Consider the following 24,411-nt stretch of genomic DNA (forward strand, 5'->3'; position numbering starts at 1 on the left):
TATATATATATATTTTCATGCTTTTAAAAACCAGATAGATATAGAGTACAAAGTTCTTGTCAGTTTTATTACACATTTTTACAAGCTATAGTTTTATTAATGTGTCACTGCCAACTTTCGAGTCGGTATTTCGATATTTACTGCAAATTTTTCGCGATAAAACGCACGTTGTGTCAGAATACACAATGTATTAAACATCACCGGGGGATATAATTTTCGGAGACTGTTCGCCACATTCGCCGTTTAAAACGCGACGTTACGAATATTGCTGGAAACGATATTTTAGAGTCACGCGTACGGTCGAATGGATATTAATCAGCGCGTCTGTAACTCGCGCGTGCGGTATCGATATAGAGTTCACCGATCGATGCGATAGTTATACATATATATCCGCTTAACAACATGTTTCCATAAAAATAAAAAATAAAAAAAAGATAAAATAAATGGAAAAAGGGCGAGAGAAACATTCGCGGCGGTGAAAAGCGACCAATGCGCTGTCGAACGTAAAACCTGTGGATTCCATGCAAAATCTCGATCGTCGATTTTGCGGGTGCGATTTCATGAATCAACCATCCGTGACCTCTGCCATTCGTTCATTCAGCCGTTTAAGCGCTCGAAATACATGTTATTTATTCGCTCGTATACGATTTTGCCGCGACTCATTTATCGCGGATACTCAGATTATTTGCACGAAGCAATTCTCCATGGCTTAATCTCGTTATCAGTTATTTTGTAACATCCATATTTTTCGTAAATATATTAATGGATCTTGATACAAAATATGAAAAATTTTGTGGATTGTAAAAAGCGATTCTTCGCATAGACGATCATTATACTGAGGAAATAATGAATTTTTTTCTCGGCGAAACAATCCTCGCCCATTATTAACTGTTGTTTTGTGCGATAAAAATCAACCGCAAAAACTTGAAAGCGTAATATTCGTGTAGCGAGCGTTTAAATATTTGACATCTTTTTACGAACATCACCACGCAGGAAGCTTTCCAACATAATACTTTTATACGTTAAATCCGACGTTCTTTTCGACGTATAAAAACCCAAGAGACACATTACATATATGTTATTAAAAATGGATTAATAAATTTGTATTAATACCGTTTACAATATATGATCTTCCGTTAAACGAGCAGCGAATTAATTATAAACTCAATCAAGAGAGCTCCCTTTATTACAATGAATAATAAACACGTTTGACCAGATTAGCGGAATCGATGTTCGCGTAAATAATTTCATAAAATCGGCCTTTGCAAAGTTCTATAGATTTATTTCGCTTAACGATTATATAGATCTTAAAGAAAAATCTAGATTTGTTGATATTCCGGCATTTCTAAATGAATGCAAAAGAAGTTACTGTTTCATGAATTAATCATTTCTCTCTCTCTCTCTCCCCTCGCCCGATGCTCGAATATAGTGGCTACTTTACAACGGCTATTACCGGGGTTACAACCATCCCTCGCCAACAATCCAGAGTTGGGTGGGACGAATTTGCTTCTCGTTGGGTGAATTTGAACTAGTCCCCGCGATAAGCCTATTTCGCACCCTTTACACAATTGCATTGTGCGAAAATCGCTTAACTCATTAAAGCTAGTCAAAGAAACCGCGAGTTAATACGAACGAAAATACGACGCATGTACGACATGCTGGATGAAAATAATGAAAATAAACATTTTTTTTTTCTATTAAAAATCTAGTCGGCAAGAAATTAAAATTATTGAAATAGATGTAAAAAGGCAGAAATATTGAGATAAACATTCACGTTTCTTCTTCATCAGAATTTCGTGGAATGGCATCGTATATATTGGTCTGGTGCAGTTACGACTTATCAATTTATTCCTCTCTGGAATCACGATATTGACAGTTTCCCGTTAACGAGGTTCGACGCAAGTTCCGCGAACTGCAACAGGATTCGCGCCGGAGAATCCATTCCCGCGAATTTCTTCTGGATCAGAGAATCATTTATAATCAAATAATATCACGTTCTTTCAGAATCGATTCGATGCAAAGTATACTCGAAGAAAGATCGAAAATAGTAGTATTAATATATCATTTTCTCGATTTCTTGTTGCCAAATGATGAGCTATATATAAAGGGTGAATCTGTGATTTTAATGTAAGAAAAAAAAATTCACAAATTTATCGGAAATATACCGGAGATTTTGAGAAAAGAATAATCGATTTTATTTCCGTAAATGCAAGTCTATCTCGCGTTTGAACTTTCGCATTTCAGCATATTGTGTCGGCGTGATAAATTTTGACCCAGTCTGTACCTTGATGCTCCATTGAGCAAATTAATGAGGACCGCGCGACATTATTGAGCCACGCAGGCGCACACGTGTAACATCGTCGACACATAATACCCGTTGTAATATCGTGATCTGTGAGCTTGCTCGGTGAACAATATTAACATTACGCAATACAATGCAGATTGCGCATTATTATATCGAAATATCTCGACGATGGGAAAACACGAAAATGCTTACGATTTTATTATATACAGAATTGAATACAGACGTTAATTTCGACAAATTTTTAGATAATTTGAAATTTTTCGTTCAGCAAGAATTCTTTTATTTATTTATTATCAGAAGTCGTCTTAATTAATTCATTTAAAGAGTTCTCTTAGCATTATTATCAGATACAATTTATATCTTAAAATTAGTTCGCTTCGAAACTCTCGGAAAATTCCCGAAGGACAATTCCCTGTAGTCATGTTCGAGAGCCTTGTCAAAAATTGCGACGTGTCCCTTAATAAATAAAGAGCCAGTAGCGAAGCGGAGTTAATTTCGCGAAGCGCCCTGATTAACGCGCAAAGGAGGCGACGGAGTCGAGGTCGTGTCGAGCCTGATTAAGAGAGGAGGGAAGCGCGTTAAACACGCCGGGGATTCTGACACGCGTGCGATACCGCTCACGCCTACGTCGCACCGTCCTGATCTCACCTACCTGTCTGCGCACGTGTTGCCCACGCGGGTCGAACCCGTATCTATCGCCTCCTACGAGAGCGCCGATCGCATCGGTGTTAATGAGCGAAGGCGCGATCGCGTGACTGACACGACCTTTGACGAACCCCGGGCAATAGACGACACCGCCCGGGGTGAATGAGCGATGAACGACTGTGTCGAATCCGTTCATCCTTTATTCACCCTAACGATCAAACAACTCGACGGCGATCGCAACGCGTGGATTTTCTTTTCCATAGGGAGTTCTCGCGTTATTCTATATTTCGAACGGTGAATAATAAAGTCACGTATCGGAGGATTCTTGAAATATTTAAGGATCTGAATTTTGTATTATCCTGAGTCCAGAAGAAAGAAAGCGCGAGTAAAATAAATTTTTTATCTAGAATTATGAGAAAAATATTACGAGAGAAGATATTTTATATATCTTAAGAAGAATGCCGTTTATTACAAGTTATATTATAAAAATTGAGAACGCAAGATAAAAATAACAAGGCAGATATACTAAGTAAAATTTATAATTTCGAAATTCTCGCACAATTTTTGAATTCTCCATTGTAAGCTGTTAATTTCATATTTTAGATATCATCACAGTATGTATAATATAAAAAATGCAGTTTTATATGAAATATTTAATTATTGTTGATGAGGTCAACGATCGTTCCGTAAAAATTCATCGAAAATGATGTATCGACGAACACATGCGAATTCTAAAAAATAATAAACGATGAAACATACATCTCTGCGAATAACCATTTTCTCGGCGAAATACGCGCGAACGGAATTACGATGGATTATGAACTTGGCGAAGTCATCTCAGAATTCAGGAATGGATGTCGATCAATGTCATTAGTTCGACGCCGTGCGCTCGTGATCGACCTAGTGGAGTTTCGGTTTTCGAGCTCTCGTTTGCGTGCACGCATGCGGAATCGAAGATGACCTTGCAACGAACTCTCGACGTAACAAATCAATTCCCATCTTCGCGATTCGCTCTCTTCATTCTCTCAAAGATCATCTTGCTCTCTTTCTCTCTCTCTCTCTCTCCTGCAGTTTCCTTTTTATCTTCTTTGATATTCCTTTTTTTTCTCGGTCGCTCATTTTCGTCCAGTTGCATCGTCTCTCCCTCCTTCGCTTCTTTTTATCCCTCTCACTGTCTCTTTGTGCACCTCTCTTCGCTCTCGTCATCCGCAAAATTCTCGCTCTTCGCGTTCCGTCTTCCTCCTGGCGTCCTCTGTCTCCTTCTCACTTCCGCGCCGCTATTCTCCACTCGCCCTCTCCCCGCTTCCTCATCCTGCCACTTCCGCCGTCCGCGATACGCCGAGTAGGATGAGTGAGGGCGACGAGATGAGGAGGTTGATTGGTTTCCATGGAAACCAACCAGCTTTGCACTGGCATCTGGCATCTCTCCCGGTTGAACCGCCGCCGCCGTCGTCGTCATCTATCGCGCCGCGTTGCACGTCGCTCGTTTTGCGAACCGATGCGGTACGACATGCCGACGTAACACCGACGAGAAACCGAAGCGGAGAATCCGGCTCTTCTGAATTTCATGGGACGGCCCCGTCGCCGGAGGGTGAACGGAGCCGTCTATTTTCGAGCGTTTTGCAGCAGTTATTCCCCTCCCGGAGGAAAGAGCGCCTTCGTCGGTGGTCAGGGATCGGTTAACGAAGAGTGAAAATGTTTTGGATGGGTGTAGACAGACATACGTGTGTGCGTAAAATTTCTGCTATTTCCATTCTCTCCGGATATGTCTCGAATTTATCGCCGCTTCTCGCCAGAGCGAATGGTTATGAGAATTTTTATTCAATCGTGATACGAGGTTATCACTCTCCTGAGTTGTAGATATAATAAAGATGTCATTTAACTAGATGCTAGCAAAAAAAAAAAAAAAAAAAAAAAAAGGACAAATGTGTTTCAAATATAATCATAATGAAGAAAGCACTTGTAAAGATTGAAGAGCAGTATATAATCTCAAAAAGTACAATTTTCGATGCTGAATCATTAAATCCAATGAAATCTACGGTTCGAAAGAAATTATAAATTAAAAAGAAGAGTGACAAATGTGTTTTGACGTTCGTAGTTTATTCATTGCTTCGTACTCGATAGCATTATCATCATTAATCTTTTGCACACTTGTAAATCGTGTAAACTTGATGTAGCGTTAATTCTCCGAACACTCTCGATAATGTGCATAAATACAAATAGTAAATCAAACAATATATATTAATTATTATTCTATCCGGCACTCTGATGATGCTAAAACGAGGACAAAACAATTAATATTGATTTATTTGTGCGGATAGCGATATCGGTCCAGAAGAAAGCCGATCAGACTCTCGCTCTTTATAGTCTCGTCCAGCGGATAATCGTAATAATTATCCGGATGGACGAGAGAGAGAGAGAGAGAGAGAGAGAGAGACGCGTCGCGATGACCACCACGACGCGGAGAATTTCAGGCTTGCGGCAGTAACTCCGCCGCCATCGTCACCACCACTGCGGCGCAATTCCCGTGACATTAATTATTGAAATCGCCGTTGGCGTCTCATCCAACCATCTCTCTCTCTCTCTCTTTCTCTCTCCCTCCTCTATCCCCGGCCCCCCTGTCCTGTTTCCCACCGTTTCTCGCCGCTGCACTGTACTCGTCTCGGCCGCGATCTCGAACTTCTCTCGAGCGTTCCGTCTCCTTCCCTGGTCGCTGCTCTCACTTATTCCGCGCGCGCGACCGACATCTTCGCCCTCGCGCTCTCTCCTCAGCCTCGTTTTCTAGTTCGGAGGAAGTCCCTTGGGCTAACTTCGCCGAGGAGTAGCCTAGAGACTGCATCTGCTTAATATTCAATCGCTCAGACCTCGTCTCGCTCGCAAACGCACGAGATGCGAAGCAACCGAGGAGATGGATCGAAACGACGAGTTCGAGAGAACCCGAAGATGCCTGACAGATTTTATTTGCGATCAGATATTCTTTTTATTACAGCGTATATTCTTTCACCTTGCTTTGAATATTATCGCGAATGTAAAGTGATAAAGGGATCGGGGCTGTCTCGATAGGATTCACATTTTCCATTTGTGCAATCTTCACTTTCTGCCTTTTTAGTTTTATCTTAGCTCCTAAGGTAGTCGAGTAGCTTTAATTCATTATAGCGGCAAGCTAACATCATTCATCAACCGAGACGACTTTGAAATATCGTTAGACGGTCTGTCCCACGTGAGGGGAATCTGCTATGGTTTAGCGTTAGACATCTCGAAAGCGATATCTCTAATCTCTCGTAGCTCGTTATCCCGTCTCTTCATTTAAACTGGTCTCATAACGTTCGCGGATCGTTGCTTTTCTTTCGCGATGGAAATTCGCTGCGAGTTGGAGAGATGCTGCGCGCGCTCTCATATGTTTTAAATCAATATTTTGGATAGCTCACGGCGACGCGATTCAAATTTCCTGGTAGAAAAACGTTGATTGGCCGACAAGGAGAAAAATGTAGCGGAAAATATACGACATATGTACTCTTTCGAATAGCATTTATCGCGAAAAACGATACTATCCGCGTGCGAGTTATCGGAATTGCTGCTCTGAATTTTTTTTTAAACTTTGTCTCAATTTGCGATAGAGATCGAGATGAAATGTCGCAGGATTTTGCGCTTCGTTCTCAAGACGATAGCTAAAGGCACAAGTGGAAGGAAATGTGTCACGTTCTTGAGCGAAGTTGAGTTGTCGCTATGAATAAATCATTAGTCTCTTCATTACAATATAGATATACATACTGTCATTTCAACGATGTTGTAGTGTTTAATATACAATTTAACACACAGGTGGTTCTAATTATTAGATTAAGTTAACATTATCGTTCATTGAATTTTAAAGTAGTTAATTTCGATATATTATAATCATCGTATTACCATTTAATCGTCTTAACTTCAATCAAATGTGACGGTCTTTCACGAACGAAAATTATTCAGGATATTAAATATTTCATGATGGAAAAGTGGCTCCCGCGAATTTTAACGATCATGGTTGAAGGCAACAGACGAGTTATATCTACATCCGCCATCTGATATGTTTGCGATGTCTAGGGTCATTGTAATTTATAGCCTCATGGTCTGTGAATTTTTTGTCATGGCCTGATTTTTTGTAGAGATTGAGAGATGGGGAGATAAGAAAATATCATAAAATATAGATCAGTCTAGGTTGGCACATGAAAAAGACAAATATTAAATGTCATTGCAATAAGTTATTAAGTTATATGACCGTGAAACACATTGCAGGACGATTTGATTATCTCAATGCAAACACTTAAATCGATAATATCTAACCGGATTTTCTCGACATGTTTTAAAGCGATATAACAACGTCGATATATTGAGACTCGATCTAATTGGTATAATTTTTATTTCGACGAGAAAATAACAGTTGCTACAATGAATCTATTTAATTAATTACAAAGACACACATTTGCGCATACGTTAAGAGTGCAAAGCTAATATTATATTTACACTACATTAAATTTTTATGAAATATAATTTAGCATTTAATTCATTTCATCTAATTGGATTGAGTTTAATGGATTATTCGTAATGTTTTAATCCTGGAAAAAAATAAAACATTACATAACACTATATTTTTACACATATGATGAAATGTGCTTTGCTTAAAATCGTAAATAAAATGTATTCAACTGCAGAATCATAATCGTTTCAAACATATGCTGATTTATTTATTAATCTTTCCATTACAGTAATCGTCGAGAAAGCCCTTATATTTGTAGTTTGACTTTCACGCATCACTCGCGTGTAATAATTTTATTTGACATTTTGCTCGCGTGTTTTTTTAGATGGTGGGGGAAGAGAGAAAGAGTGAAGACGTCGCGCCCGCAGAGAGCGATTGCCATCTAATCATGTGAAGGCTATTTAAAATTACATGTCGAAACTCGCTTTAGCGGCATTACACTGATAAACGATCTTTCGCGGGAGATCGTTTAATTTCTGCAAATTAAAGCACATCACGCTTTCCCCCGATGGGTTCCTCCCCGTAACTTTGCTGTATAAAAAACGGGGATATCTTTATTTAAATTTCTCATTAACTTTGAAACGTAAGAGCATAAAAATCTAGTGCAATGATTATCCGCGGATTCAGGTTAATGATATAAAATTGCACGCAGAGGAAGAGAGAGAAGGACAGATACATCAGGCAAATACTGCTGCATTGTGTTGACGTAAATCTATCAATAAATTGCATCTCGCAGTTTGTTATTAAGCCTTGAATACATAGTTGCATTGCATATTTGTTACGCTTTCGATGCTGGTGTAACAGTAGCGCTTTCTCGAGGTGTTGTTGCGAACTATCTCGCGTGTTTGATATTTGCATACAATACGTACTGTGTTATCTATTTAAGTTTACAAGCGGATATTTTTCTCTTTTGTTTATTTTCTTTTCATAAATAATTTTTTTTTTCTGTTTTACTGTTTTCACATTTAAATGAATTCAAAGGCGCATTTTTTTCGAAATTTGAACGAGCGAAGATCATGGAGGGGGATGATAAAAATTTATCATCCAGGGTGGATCTAACGCGTGTTTCGAGCGGTAATTTTATCGAATGTCCTTGACAATCAATTCGGAAAAGCGGGTGTGCTTATAACTCGATTACGTAATCGCGCCCATGTAATCCGACTGCAAGGTTGGCGAGGTCGCCGCCGTTTATTTACACTGCGCGAGGGATATTGTGCCGGGCGGTAATATAATTGGACGAATCAAATTTTCATTCATTCTGTGTATGTGCCAGAGGTCGACGTCGTCGGGCCTCTAATGAATCGCGAACGCAGCGGCGCGTCACTTCGTGCGGAAGTTATATTTAACGCGTTGAACACACTGGGCAATTCTCTCGCCGGTTTTGCTCGCTCACGCTGGGATGGTATGTATAATCACGTGGAAAATAACGGCGTATCACCAGCGATAACAAATGTATACGATAACACGTTCACGTACGTCGCCAGGGATTTCAAAAATCAACATATATACGTATATATATTTTACTCACGTTTAAAATTCATTTAACTCTAACGATTTCACATTTATTTTCTCTTAATTATTTTTTTTTATAGTTTTGTATATTCGTATTGTGCGTAATGTCCCCCTTTCCCTGCCCTTCATCAGCATATATACGTATATATATTTTACTCACGTTTAAAATTCATTTAACTCTAACGATTTCACATTTATTTTCTCTTAATTATTTTTTTTTATAGTTTTGTATATTCGTATTGTGCGTAATGTCCCCCTTTCCCTGCCCTTCATTACGTAACTAGTACCGGTATATTCCGAGTAATAGGCTGTTATAACGACTTCCGGAAACCTGCGATAATCTCTCTCGAAAAAAAAAAAAATCATTGACACATAATTATGCATTAGCATGAGATATGCGGTAAGCATGGAAATGGTTAGGCAACACCTCTCTCGACACTATAGTCTTCATCTTGCACAAGCCGTATCCCATAATAACGGTTCGCTGCGTCCCGACAATCTCCCGAGTTCCCGCTGCCTCCGCCGACGACCGACCGGCGAGCGTTTAATATCACAATTCCGCCATTAATTAGCATCCTGCTAACCACGGATATATATACGACAGGAAGACGGCGGGAAAAATATCGCGCGTGTTATAAATAAACATGCATCCATGTTTACCGAGGTCGCGACGAGTACAGCAGGAGAAAAAAATGGACGCGTGTTATACGACGTCCAAAATTCTTGCGTTTAGTAGTATTAAATACATATATCAGATAGCAATATAATATTGACATATGATAATTGCACGGTATTTCGCGATAGTTACGGTGAATCTCGATTATTGTTTAAAGACAAGCGTTTCCCTTAAACGCGACGAATACTTTGCGGCCTCGTGTATAATTCCGTCATCTCGACAGAAATTGGACACCGCTCGCTAGAAGCGAGTTATAAAGTTCAGTCTGGAATGCGTATGTGTCTTCGATCGCCCGCGGGATCATAAAGCGCACTGGCAGCATTTCGAACGCGTGCTTTACGAGGTCTGTATGGACTTGGCGTATCTAAGAACCGCGGATCGTTAAATGTCCATCTGCATCTCGGTGCAGCGTCTCTCTCGCACACAATTCTCTCCGAGAATCCTTTTACGATAACGGCTCGTTCGCTCGTCGCATGGATCTTTCCTCTCTATCGCGATCAACACGAAGCCTCTCATGGTGAACATGTAAAAGGAGGCAACAAAAAATATTCATACATCGAAGATGGAATTTTAACTGTGGATCCGGATGAGTACAAGTACTCGGGAAATAAATAATTTTCTTTGTCTCCAAAGAATGACATTTTCTTCATAATTTTTTATTTTTCTGAATAGCATTTTTTATTTATAATTGACCGTAATTTATATCTTGGTGAATGTCGCATGACGTTTTGAAATATTTTTTAAAATTTTGCCGCTTGATCGAAAAGAGAAATGATTCGGACATCTCTAAAATTGCACGATATAGGGTTATATATACGGGATGCTCGAACTCTGATGTATACATATGTATACATATACCGTACCTACAATATTCGTTTGTCGCGACACCTGTCTATTTTAAGCACTGCGTAACCGTTTTGTGTTTTACCTTTGCCATTCCCTGTCAGAGATCGATACCTGTTGAGTGTGCGACCACGCATTCGCGTTACGTATCCGCAAAACGTATATACGTCGTCAACTCGACGTGCGTACGCGCATGTACGCGTCCCATTCTGCGAGATTATGTCAGCTCATGAATACATACACGTTATAACTGTCGTCGAATGATTGATAAATCTATACTACTCCTCTCTACATACATTGCTCTCTCTCTCTCTCTCTCTTTCTCAATATTATTTACCATACAAGTTGCCAGCAGATGCACATTTCCGCTTCCTGCAACATGAGAAACTGTTTTCTGTGCCATATGTATTATAGATAACTGAAAGGGCACATCGGAAAGATGAAATCAATCAAAATAATTATGATAACAAAGTGGATACATTGTTATACGATATTTCAATTGATAATTATCGTTAATGTGTGTTATTTAATTACTCTCTTTAATAATAACTCTAAAAATTCGTAATAATTAATTTTCTAATTATTAAAGCAATTTATGTCCATTATTCTTAATGACTGCGATATTAAATAAAGTTATAATTGTAATTTAATAGAGTTTCATAATTATTTTATTGTGCTAATATATATATTTACGATCACGTTTATTATACAATTGATCATCGCAATTAGTAATAATTTTATTGTCGATAATTATCAACATTTTCGCTTCCGACTTTTCTGTGATGCAATATCTTGTTGTAATAACTCAATAAAGAATCCGATACTATTCCCTCGCGGGCGGACGATGGATGGAAACCGGTTGAGAATAATCCCGATGGGCGGTATAGTCAATAATCGGCTTAATTATTTATCCGTTTCTCGGTTTTAATGAAGCGACGTAAAAATTAAAGGCGCAGATTTTCCAGCAAATTCGAACGTACGAAGGATCGTCGTAAGTTGCATTCGAGATAATGACTTGCGGGATTTAGACGTAATCGGGACGTGGCTTAACATACAAAATTATATCTCTCGATACGTTTGATCTTTTTAACGTCGTCACAATGTCGAATTATTTCGGTGCGGTTTATCGAGCCGTCCGTCACAGTGGACCCCGCGTATCTATATACAATTTATTGCGTCGTATCTCGGCGCACATCTGATTTTCACGTCGGCATATCGCCGGCCATTAATTTCCGCTATTATCAGCATTATCGTTGATCGGTGTTCATAACGTTCAAGTTACGCTAATTACTGTATCACCGAGCGATATTAATTACGTTGAGAGATCGATTTAACATTGCGCGGTTGTCGTCGACGAAACGATTTAATAAATTGGCTCAGCGAGAAATCTCCAAATGCGTTAAGATACAAAATTGAAGTTTTCAATAAATTAATATTGGAAATTGGGAAGAATAAGAAATATGGACATTCAAAGAATCGGCGACTTTAGAAAAAGAAATATCTTTAGAATGATATTGAAAAATATATTAAAATATATATATTTTTTTTTCCAAACAACTTGTAATTGATATGGAATTAATATATCTACAATTATCTGTATAATAAGTCGATACTTTTCTAAATTCTCTTAGACATTCTATTTGCATTCAGTTTTCAAATCTTCCCGTTCGTCTCGCGGAGAAATTCGAATAATAGCAAACTTGTTTGTGAGCGTTACCCGATTCCGGCTTCCTTTCCCATCGTACCGGTTCTTCCTTCGAGTCTACATTAGGATGGGTAAGTTTTCGCGAAGGGAGATACGGTGGGTTACATCAACGGCCCGAGGGGTTGTACATACTGCGAGCCAAATTAAATATTGAATATCGATCTCCTTTCTCTGGTTGTGCTTGGTATACATACATACGCACACAGACATCGTCGATCGTCGATGACCTACTTTTATGCCTAACTGTGCTATATATGATTTTGCGGAAGTACTAAATCATCGTCTAGTCGCAAGCATTGTAATACTTTGCAGATAACACGCTTGTGTGAATTTCGCTTAGCATATTGTTGTGTCATCCGGTTTTTGATCGTCGTCCGATTACATCTCGGATGAATTTAGTTCACTATAATTTCGGATTAATAGCACAGGAAAGAAAAATGCTTTATTCTCATTGTTAGATTAGAAGCGACATATTAAGAAAATTAAATACGAAATAAGTCAAATATATAATTGAATTATATTATTTTATTTTATGTAGAGAGAAGATCATTTATCAAGTTTGTTTTGTAAATTCTATCTATTTAAAACGTGGTCTCATTTAAAATTTATATTTTATTTAAAAAGAAAGTATGCCATGCGATAATTACACCATGCGATAAATATACTGACTTATCTCACCGTTTCACTTGGCGCGGTGCAATAAACAACGACCATATTTCCGTATTCGGACGAATAATTTGCGCGTAAAACGACACACGCTATTATCCGGATCGAAGGGTGAAAAGATATATATACCGGTCTCTCGCCTCCGTTACCGAGAAGTAAATTGTCGGCGGCAGGTTGGCCCCGACGTCAAAAAGTTCAACGCCTGAAAGGAGGTGGAGGGGGGGGGGAGAATGGGGAGAGGAGGAAAGCGGTAAGGGCAGGGATCGCGGCGGCAGAGGGTGAGAAAGGGCGAAAGGGTGAGACGCGAACGGGAACGAAAGAGCAGCGAGGCAAGACGCCGCGCAGTTTATTGTGAGCGAGCGCGAGCGTGAGCGAGGAAGACAGAGAGAAGAAGGTCCATTTTCCTAATAACGCCCCGGGTTCAGCCGGGAAAAGGTTGGGTTAGAAGGTTCTCTCGCCGCCCTTCTCTCCCGTTTCTTCCTTCCTTGCCTCTCCTCGTCCGGCTGATTTTCTCTCTCTCTCTCTCTCTCTCTCTCTCTTTCTCTCTCTTCTGCCTCTACATCGTGCCACGACATAACGGATTTCTTTCCCTTGTTAAGGCCGTTCTTTTGCCACCCCCGTGACACGAGCAGCGCCTTTTCTAACCCTCCTTACCCGCTGGCTCACTCTTTACCGGAGGGTTGCTCTTGCAGCGATAAATAACTAGACGAGGATGGATAAGAGACCGCGTCGGAGGGCACGGGGAACGCCGGAAAATAAAGAATGACGCGCATCTCGCGCGTTCATCTTTTCGTTAGAGGCTGGCTAACGTTGCTGTACTTTGATTAATTAATAACGCGGCGAGAAAGAATGAATAGGAGCTTGCCACGCAATTATTTGTTAATTTTCCGGGAGTCAGGTCGAAGTAAATCTCGTTCGTAGTCGTGATTTTATTGTTACGTTGAATGAAAATTGGATGATAATAAGGGGAATATTACAGAGTGTTTATAAGACTTTACCTGCATGATATTGTCTTAATAGATAATCAAGAAGCGTTCTTAATTAATCTTATTTTATATTTATCTCAAGAATAAACATTGTATATACCGCGACTATTTAAAGAAAAATGTCAGGGGAAAATATCGATGAGAGAGAGAGAGAGAGAGAGATTTTTATCAATTGTCTAATTAGCGCGAATAGAAACAGAATTTTTTTCTACGAACTGTAAATCATTTCCTTTATAAAAATAACAGCGATAAACCTCGCGATAGATTAATTCAATCTCGAGCGGTTTATTCGTGCGATGCGATTAATCGATAATTGATCATCTGAAATTACATTAATGTCCGTTGATATCCTCGAAACGCGCGTCAGAAGTAACGCGATGCTCCATAATCAATTGCGTAACTCATTTAGCACGGTCGATGTATGACTTTCTCGATTATCTCCCGTGGAACGTATGACTGTCAATTAATCTGTCGAATATGCTGACGCCGGGCGCTGGATGGAAAGACCGGCAAATCGTTTAACGGTTAAAATACGCGTGACGCGAGAAGGAAGTGCCAGGAAGTGTGTGCTGCACGTCTGCGCGTGCGCGCGCGCGCGCGTTTGTGTGTGTGTGTGTGTGTGTGTGTGTCGGTCACTGCTTAAAAGGCCGGCGAGGTGGAGTGTAAGAGGGTCGATAACACACTCGCCCACCCTCTTTATCTTCGAGCACCCTTCGCTCGCTCCTATGCGGCCAGGTTGGAGTTACTTAACGTGATTAAATCCACCTCTCCCCAATCCCGCCCTCCGGCTGTCCGCGCGTAGGTATCCATCTCTTCACTTGCCTTCGCCCTTTCTTCTTGCTGGGGCGCTCTCGTTACGTCTCTCGAGTTCCCTCCGCGCACGTGTAAATGCCGTATGCTAAACCGATTCGCGATTAACTTGTTTGCGTTACTTCACTTTCTTCACTTGCCTTCGCCCTTTCTTCTTGCCCTCGTTACGTCTCTCGAGTTCCCTCCGCGCACGTGTAAATGCCGTATGCTAAACCGATTCGCGATTAACTTGTTTGCGTTTTATTAGCTCTCTTGCGCACGCGTTGATCAAATCTTTCTTTTTTTTTTAACGCATCGTTCACGAAGCTTTTGGCAGCAAACATCGCGACGCCTTTACGATGCATTTTTATTGTTATCACTGAATTTTAAAGAGAGTGTCGGATTATGTATGCGGTTGTGTTATCGTTTATCCATCGTGTTGCTAGATAATTATGCGCTGCTGATTTATTATTTTGACATACAATCCAATATATCAAAGGATTTGCATATTATATGTGTGTGAGTTTTGTATTTATGATTTATTATTCATGTCCTCATGAAAATTTTCACATTGGCCGTTTAACGGCTTGTAAATGACGATGTTAAAATTGTCGATGATTTAATTAATCTAGGTTTATGCAATAACTTGCAAAGAACATTGTTATGCATTATGTTATTAATTACTTAATTAATCGATTTCTGTATAATAAAGTATGCTAAAAGGAATTGCATATTTCATCTGCATTCTGTATTTATTATCAACCGTTTAATGGGTTTCCAATTACGAGATTGAATCATCGATATTTCAATTAATATATGATGATATTGAATTGTATGCAATGATACACACATATTACTTTTTAAACTAGCTAATCATTTAACTAATATTTGATTATTTTTGCATATAATAATATTTGTAAATAATAAAGAATATTGAATTAACAAAGATTGCGAGAATTGGCTCGAATTTGGTTCTCATGTATAATTCCTTTAAATCACACTTTCGGACTTCCTGCTTCCAGCTACGGGATTAGCCTATTAATCAATTACCACATTGAATTTACTGGCTGTGACAACGAGAGAGCGCGTAATTCGGGGGAAAATCGCGGGTAATATTAGCCACGCTAATAATTCGCATGACTCACGCTTTACGCCGAATTCTACGGAACTTGGCGGGTCCTCTCGAAGGGTTCTCGAAAAGCTCGAGTACAGGAAGGGGGCCACTTCCGGAAGGAAGAGGTTACCGGGGCGATCCGCTTGGAAAGTCTCCCCGCATGTGGTGCGCGAATGCACGCGTATGTGTTCGTTGCGTCACGTCGAGGAAGTCGATGACCCACCTCCATCTCCTCTTCCTCCATCGACCTCCCTCTCTGCTGCTGCTCGTCCTCCTTCTCTTTTCTCTTTTTGCGCATCGTCTGTTCGGATATTCCGTCGAGTAAACCTTTGGTAAAGTCTGTGTACATCTCGTATCTGAACTCTCGCGTATGTGCACGTATGCGACGAGGAAATATTCTGTGAATGAATTTCGCACATTTCGCGTATGCAGTCGAGAGAGGATTGTTACCGTGTTATTAGGTTTGATTATATACTGGAAGGAGGAATTCGCGATCGAAAAATGAAAATATAAATAGCATGAAACATATTTTTCTGCAAACTCACGTAACAACTATACGAAGTGCTCAATCATTCCCACGTAGATTTATACTCAACATTGCATTAATAATGTTTAAATTCCTCTCATTTATCTCGAAAATAGATTAATGTTTTACTCGTGAAAAGATATTATTATTAATCGTTATTTCGCGCAGATTTTTCCGAAATATAATATTCGATGACATTATTATTTTAACGACGTGTGTTTTAATATAACAACGGACTGCTATTATTACTGAAGAGTATTTTACTTTAGTAATATTAAAATAATCTATCGTGAATTAAATTGTGAACCCTCGTTCTGTTAGTTTGCGACGATGAACTAAAATTATCGAGCTTGTGTTCTTTTGTATTATGTATCGCGTCACACAAGGCATTCTCACGGTGGATTCTTTCGTAAAGGGGTCGCGAGGGGATTCAAGCCCCTCGTCGATGATCTGACTCGTCAGTATGGTTATTCATAAGGTCGATATCGGGACGACTCTCGGATGCAAATCGAGCGAAAGTCAACGACAAAACGAGATGACGCGATGCGATGCAACGTTTCTACCCAACTCTTTCGTTTCTCTAATCGAGAGAAGGAAAGGAAGGGAGGGATAGAGGAAGGGTGTAGTAGTAGGAAGGAAGCTCGAACGACTCGATTAAAACTCTTCAGGGTCGTTTAACATTCTCCCTCTCGTTGTCCGTCCGCTGCCTCGCGAGTCTTCGTCTTGAATCTTAGACGCAGTAGTCATTGCTGAACTTTGGACTAAACTTCGCGAGAATCCCGTTAAATTGTCTTTCTCGCCGACCGGATTAATTTCTTTTTTCCGCATCAAGTGGGAAAGGAAAAAAGAATGTTTTCAGGGTCTATCACTGCAATGAGAGCTAGAGTTTGCGGATTAGTTGTAATAATAAAACACATTTACAATATCATGAATGATTCGTCTATTAAGGTTCTGTGGAAGAGATATAGATAAAAAATTTAATTTTCTTGCCATGTATTTTTAATTGCGCTCTTGATTGTGGAAACTGCGAAAATAATTTTTTGTCTGGTGTACAAATGATATATGACATAATTGACCTAATATGCGTTGTGAGAAAATTTTTCCTAGCAAAGTGTCTAATTATATGAAGATAATTAAATATAATGCAGAAACTTGAAAGTCACGCAATGTATATTAAATAACCAGTTACTAACATTGATGTTGAATTACTGAAGCACGCTGAGCATAGTAAATAGCACTTGCAATGCAACGCAAAGTTGCTCAATTTGAACCTTGATTATATAAGCATTAATCAATTAATTAATTAATTATCGGAGGCCAAATTATCTAAGATTTATCTTCTGATGAACGACAAAAGACAATATTATCAGCAATACGCGAAAGAATTACTTTCTTATGAAAATAAATCCACTGTTGTCTCTCCTTATCAGAGTTTAATCAATTCAAATACGTATAATTACTACAGAGCCGCTCGTTCTTCCGCTGACGAAAAATTGCGCAAATTAGCGGAAAGGGGCCGATGTAAATGAGTCGTTTAAGCATTCACGACATCATAAAGCGCCGTAAAAATGCGAAGGCAGAACCTTCGTCCTGAACGTCCGCGTCGCGTCCCGCGCGCGTTTACATTCCCTCTCCGCGAGTTCAAGGCCAACGAACTCGGACTCACCCCTCGTTTGTCGAGTTTACGTCCGTAACGTCATCGTGTGACCCAGTTTGCATAAGCCCGTCGGAGATCTCGTTTATATGCGTGTATGTGTGAATCTACGATAAGCTAACCCTGTGGCTAACCCTCGAGGCGATCGCGTCGGCAATGCTTTTATTATTCACGAGGAAGGTGCTTTGCCTTGGCAAGCACCGACATCAACTTTCAGAGGAGTCATTGGTTTTCTTCTCGAAGGTACATAACTTCGGAAGTAACGTACGATTTAATAGTTATATGTTACGTTATCCATGATGACGATCAAGACAAGTCACGATTATCGCGGATATTTTCTTTACAATAACAGATTAAATTCTTTATTATTTATATTTTGAATATTTCTAATTAGGTATTTTTTGCAAATAAAATTTTTATACATATATATATCTCTCTTTTTTCAAAAATGATTTATTATAAATAGAAATAGAAAAAAAATAGAGAAAACATCACACAAAGGGAAAATATATTTCAAGACTGCATCTTGTGTATCAAAGTTGCGTTCATCAAAATGTAATAAACAAGCCAATCGATAATGTTATACAAATTAATAACGGCGAAATCAAGTTTCGATCCAGTCTCGGCATTGAATTCTACGAAATTATCTAATATTTATTAATCATGCACGATCTCTCTCTATAAATTGTCCCAATATGCACCGTCAATCGAAGCGTCCGATCGGAACCGCAGCCCCCCGGGTAGTTTGTCGATCGATAGCGATGGACATACACACACGCGATGATTTCCTGCAGGAAAGCAATCGCGTGGCGGAGAGTAAAGGCAAACGAAAGAATTACTGAATATAACCGGAGACGTCGCGAAGGCGTACGACCTTCGTGGAATATCGATTAATCGCGGATTAAGCTCAATGCCAAGCCGAGAGTGATCCGCTAATTCGCTGCGCGGCTATATCGTCAATCTGAAAACTACGGATTTAGGTAACGTTAAGGGGAGATTTGCTCGAATATCGTTCTATTTTCCCAAAGGGATTTAATCCCCAATAAATTATTTATTTGTGTACTTAATGTGCGCAATATTTTATGTTATGTATATTGCAAAGTGATTTAAAGTACCGTTGAAATATTATATTGAGCGAGAATCTTAGAAGTGGAGGGCGTCTCTATTATCAATATATCTCTCGATGCTTTTTCAATTTTCAACTCGAGATTATTAATTTTAAATGTTTTAATCTTATGTGTCGCGAACGCGTATCTAACTTTGCGTTACTTCACTTATTTTTCGCTTTATCGTCACACTCAGCTTCCATGAAAAGGGGGACGGTATTCGAGCCAGCTCACCTATTAATTTATTCCGACAGTGGCGAAGAGAAGAACGAAGAAAAGGGTCGAGAGACGACGGGCTACAGCAAGTCCATGTTTTCCAGCGGGAACTTTTCACTCAGTAGAAACGTATAATTCACTTTTGCGCACGGACGGGATTTTTGTTGAAAGCCGCGGAAAAGTGCGGAGGGGGGGGGGGTAGCTTGAAGTATTTCCTGTTCGAATTTCTAGCCCCAAAGAGAGGAAGTAGCATCGTTGCAATATTTATACGCCACGAAGCTGGAAATGTGTTAAAAATATCTGCGTCGTACAGTACTTTTACAATTCCATACTTGTTTTATAGCATATTCGAGGATATGGTGAATAATTATCGAGTCATCCAATTTTCAAAAATTCTTCCCGCTATAACAAAAATATCTTTTACGTTCATGCATTTTCTAGTATTATTATAATTGAATCGGCTGTTCTCTCTCTCTTTCTCTCTCTCTCTCTCTCTCTCTAAAAAGAGTTATATTTTAAATGATTTATAAGTATTTTAAAAGATCTAAAAAAAAAGTTTTTTGGTAGTAACACAAGAGTATAGATATATTCGTAAAAAAGCATTCTATAATTTTACTATGTTTTCACATAAAGATTTGTGTTTTATGATATCTTTTTATACACGAGAGAAAAATATTATATCTTACGTAAAGTAAAAACTCATTTTCGATACACACACACACATATTTGAGGAGTATAATTCCTTTTCTAAAATAATTTATATTTTATCTCGTGCTCTTTCGATCGCGTGTTTTGACGCATAACTTTTTCTAACTTTTATTTAACAACCGGAGCTTTATCGTCGTATTTGGTATCAAAGCTGTGTTTGTACAAGCATTCCTGTTCGGAACATAGTGTTCTCGATTCCCGAGTGGAGAAATTGAATTGCGTCACGCGCTGTAGCGCGATATCTTCTCTCTAAAAAGAGTTATATTTTAAATGATTTATAAGTATTTTAAAAGATCTAAAAAAAAAGTTTTTTGGTAGTAACACAAGAGTATAGATATATTCGTAAAAAAGCATTCTATAATTTTACTATGTTTTCACATAAAGATTTGTGTTTTATGATATCTTTTTATACACGAGAGAAAAATATTATATCTTACGTAAAGTAAAAACTCATTTTCGATACACACACACACATATTTGAGGAGTATAATTCCTTTTCTAAAATAATTTATATTTTATCTCGTGCTCTTTCGATCGCGTGTTTTGACGCATAACTTTTTCTAACTTTTATTTAACAACCGGAGCTTTATCGTCGTATTTGGTATCAAAGCTGTGTTTGTACAAGCATTCCTGTTCGGAACATAGTGTTCTCGATTCCCGAGTGGAGAAATTGAATTGCGTCACGCGCTGTAGCGCGATATCTTTAGTGTGTCCTCTCTTTTACGATGCACTTGCAGTGCCCCAAGTACGGCGATGTTGAATTTGCAACCCCGTTCGTGACGTGCGCGGGTCAGAAACCGTCGAAACTCGCCTCGCAGAAACTCGAGAGAGGTAAGCGAGAGTCTGGGAGAGAGAGAGAGAGAGGGAGAGAGAAAGGTAGAGAGAGTTACCCAGCCGCCCTCGAGAAGTTTCCTCGAGTTGCAGGCAACTTTCGGCTCCGACCGACGAGGAGAACTCTCGAGAATATCGCGCCGCAACCCGTTAATAACTATCCGCGTTGACGTGCGCCACCGACTCGAACGACTTTGTGCATCGTCATTCGTTGGCCCGAGACGACGCTGCACCTGGCGAGCGACGAGTTTCTTATAACACGAGTGAATATAATAAAGATTGTTCAACACCGTGTTGTCATGCAATTATTTTTTTTTTCTTCTGTAGTCTATTATTTTTATATTGTACTTTTAAAGTGGTACTATTTAAAAATATTATGTGAAATATTCTTTTTCATTTTTTAAATTCTAGAATTCTTTTTGAATTTTTCCAAAGATTAAATATCCCTCTGTTTATCTTGTAATTTTATGCGGAGACTCGCTCGCTCGAAATTCCCTCGTGAAAAATCGATTCCGGGGGATTTGCAATTGCGGGGGCGAGATGACACGGCCGAACGAAACGGAGATGCAAAGCCGAGAGCTCTCGAGATACGTTCGGTTAAGCTCGAAGAAGTCGTCCGTTCGGCGATGATGGCGTTTATGCGAGAGTCGATTCCGCATCGGGGCGAAACTGGGTCGTCGCCATGCGGCGTCGGCCGGTGGCACATGTCGGCTCACGTTTTTCCTCTCCCGCATCCCTCCCTCGTATATAACGGCAGCTTGCCCCATCCCTTTACCCCGGTTTGTCCTCATCTTCGTCGTTCTTTGACACAAAGACTCGGAGTCCTCGCCGACCGTATGACATTACGTATTCTTATTCGTCCTTTCACCGAAAGCAGGCGAATGCACGTCGCGTGCAACGCTTTCTTAATCCTTTCTGGGATCAAATCATCTCACAGAAGGTACGCATCCGAATACACACTCTTATCGCAGTCTTGTTTCGAGTGCGTATTGAAATGTTATTATTAAAAGATAAAGCAGATTGATGTGTAAAAATTGGGATAAGATGGATTTTTTAATGGAGAGAAAATATATTTGACGCAGCTCTTTATTCTATTTTATTGAATAGCAAAAGAGCGTAATTCGCATTTATGCTCTTATTGCACTGTTTATAAATAACAAAGCCGTCACACGCTCGGAGTCTCGCTTCTTCTACACTCAACAATACAAAAAAGCACGAGCTTTTTGCAAGTAAACTCGAATAACCTGCCAATACATACGAGTTATCCTTTGTCAGACGACAGCGTACAAGCTTTATCATCTGCGCTATTTTATAAAGTTAAAAAACAATGTTCGGTCTTTTATTTCACAAGCAATACGATGACTCGTTATTACATAAATCAAAGAAGTTACAACAAGCACACACACGCGCACACACACACACACACACACACACACATACATACAAAGAGAGAGAGAGAGGGTACAAATTAAAAGATACGATGAATCAATGAAATCCATGATCCTGTCGTTTTGTTCGTACTAAATCGTGAAATTGACATCGATGTATTTGCAAGTATTAGAGACACTTTTTTCATGTGATTGGAAACGCATGGGCGTAAATCGCCTTTTTGATAAACGACGTAGAACGACATTACGTGATTGCGCGACTGCATTTGTCCGCGGGGGATGCACTTGTCGACGATGGATTTTTTTTTATACCTCGATAATGCGCCTCTCCGGTTGTGCGCGCGGCGTATTTCGCCTACGTTCTCTTCGCCAGCTCATCATCGTCCTTTCCTGCGGATGCAAATTAAGCGTTGCGGCCAAGTAATTCCCTATCATCAGTCGGCCGAGCAACAATGAAAGGTATTGCTTAATACTACGTCGTACACGACAGCAGGCAATCGGTTACCTGGAAGTGACTCAGAATTTCGTAGTGCGAGGAATCTGGGTCAGGCTGATAATTTATGTTTCTCAGCCGTGATAAATTAATTTTGAAACTCTCTGTGTTATCTTAGTTATTACTTCTTAATGAATCGAATAACATCGAAAACGCCCTATTTACGATATTTCAATAAAGTAATATATTGTTGGTAAGAGACTTGAGAGATAATATTTTAACATTTAAAGATAAACCCGCGCTTGAAAATTCCGTGATATTTATTATACAAATTACTTGCGAAAACTTTGTAAGGAAAATGTTGGTTTATCGTTCATTATGCGAGATACGCTTTCATATTGTTAGTAAGTCAAGATTAATTGAGCGTTCGTAGCATGATATTTTCGATATTTAATCAAAGGAATGCGAGTCATTCTGTCAGCTTGTGTATTCCCAGCTGTAGTTAATTAATTTTAAAACGTATGTGTTATATCTGCAACGATGTTCCTTCTTAACATGACAGATAACATCGCGGCCATCACTTGTCTACGATATTTCGATTAGGTAAATACATACAAAATGTTGGCGAAATCTTAAAATAATCTTTTTAATGCTAAACATAGATTCGCTTGGAGATTCTTTGTACAATGATATTTATATATTATTTAGCATTATCGTCGAGAATTCCTTGCAATGAACGTATTTATTTTGCGAGCCACGCTTTTATATCGTCATATGAATACGTCAAAATTAAATGATATTGATGAATTATACACCAGCATGACGTTTCGATATCTGAACAAAACTTTTGCCGGTGTGCCGTGTCGGTTAAATTTCTAAAGCTTAATTTAGGATTCATTCTCCGTGACACGTGTAATAGGAAATATTCACTGTTCGATTCGATAATATTCCAATCGATGATTTCGTCAATCCGGAATGGAATGATGTAGAAATACGGCTCTTAAATGGCAGCTTCTACACCGGCGTTAGGCTCCTCCCTGCATTATCGCCCGGTGTTCGTGGAAAAGGTAAAGGTGTATGGGCCATAGATCTGTCGAGAATGATTTATAACGACCATCAGCGGACTCTATCTGCGTCATCGCGATAGCGGCACATAAACAATCCGACATATCGCGTCAATAAGCATAGTGCGCATTGAGCTATGCATGCATTGCATTGCATATTGCCGGTTGCAACTAAGAATCGACGCATAATCGATTATCAAAGTCAGATATTAGTGGGCGTAATTAATGAAGGATAGGATCGCATACATCGGGCATTATAAAAAGAACATCTTACTTAGCCTACTACGGATACGAATTAATTTTTAATCGATCGCGATTTGCTGCAGTTAAGAATCAATTCTTTGTTCGACGTAAGAAAAAAATAATAACATTTAATCGGCGATATTTAAGAAAATTGGCAGAAAGAGGGAATCATAATTCTATTCCTAGAATACGTCATCCTTTCGTCATCGAATCCCGCCGTCAAATCGCTTGCCCTCGGGTCGTATCGACGGTTGTCTATACTTGGGGACTTAATTTCGAGAACGAGGCTGGCCGGCATAATGCGTCATGATTCTCTCGTGGATTGTCTATCGAAACACACGGTGGGAGTGAGAGGGGAATGGGGGGGAAGAAAAATACAGAGAATTATGATGGCTGATGAACGGAGTGGATGAGAGGGTGAGAGGATGAAGGCGAGCCAAGAACAGAGTCGAGATGAGGGGCAAGGTGGTCCAACCAGGATCCTTTTG

At 39.5% G+C, this 24,411-nt stretch overlaps 1 protein-coding gene across 2 annotated transcripts in view; it reads left to right on the forward strand.

Moving 5' to 3' along the window:
* Positions 1-24,411, forward strand: part of LOC115242476 (AF4/FMR2 family member 4) — a 116,774-nt gene that overhangs the window by 52,355 nt on the left and 40,008 nt on the right. The window lies entirely within an intron of this gene.

The sequence above is a fragment of the Formica exsecta genome, unplaced genomic scaffold (genome assembly GCF_003651465.1).
Source record: "Formica exsecta isolate Colony F162 unplaced genomic scaffold, ASM365146v1 scaffold599, whole genome shotgun sequence".
NCBI classification, from domain to species: Eukaryota; Metazoa; Arthropoda; class Insecta; order Hymenoptera; family Formicidae; genus Formica; species Formica exsecta.